Raw genomic sequence first — 294 nt, forward strand, 5'->3', positions numbered from 1 at the left:
CTCTTTGTCTCTCTGTATCTGTCTGTCTCTGTCTCTGTCTCTGTCTCTGCCTCTGTCTCTGTCTCTGCCTGTCTCTGTCTCTGTCTCTGTGTCTGTGTCTCTCTGTCTCCGTCCCTCTGTCTCTGTCTCTCCCCGCTGCTCCAACAAAGCGGCTTGCGGGCGGAGCGTTGGGGGCGACGAGAACGGCGCCGAGAGAAACAGAAAAGACAGAGAAACAAACCACAAAGAGACAAAAGAAAGAGACAAACACGGATATATATATATATATATATATATATATATATATATATATAT

The sequence above is a fragment of the Eimeria mitis genome, genomic scaffold, assembly GCF_000499745.2.
Source record: "Eimeria mitis Houghton genomic scaffold, Emh_scaff4388, whole genome shotgun sequence".
In the NCBI taxonomy this organism is placed as follows: Eukaryota; Apicomplexa; class Conoidasida; order Eucoccidiorida; family Eimeriidae; genus Eimeria; species Eimeria mitis.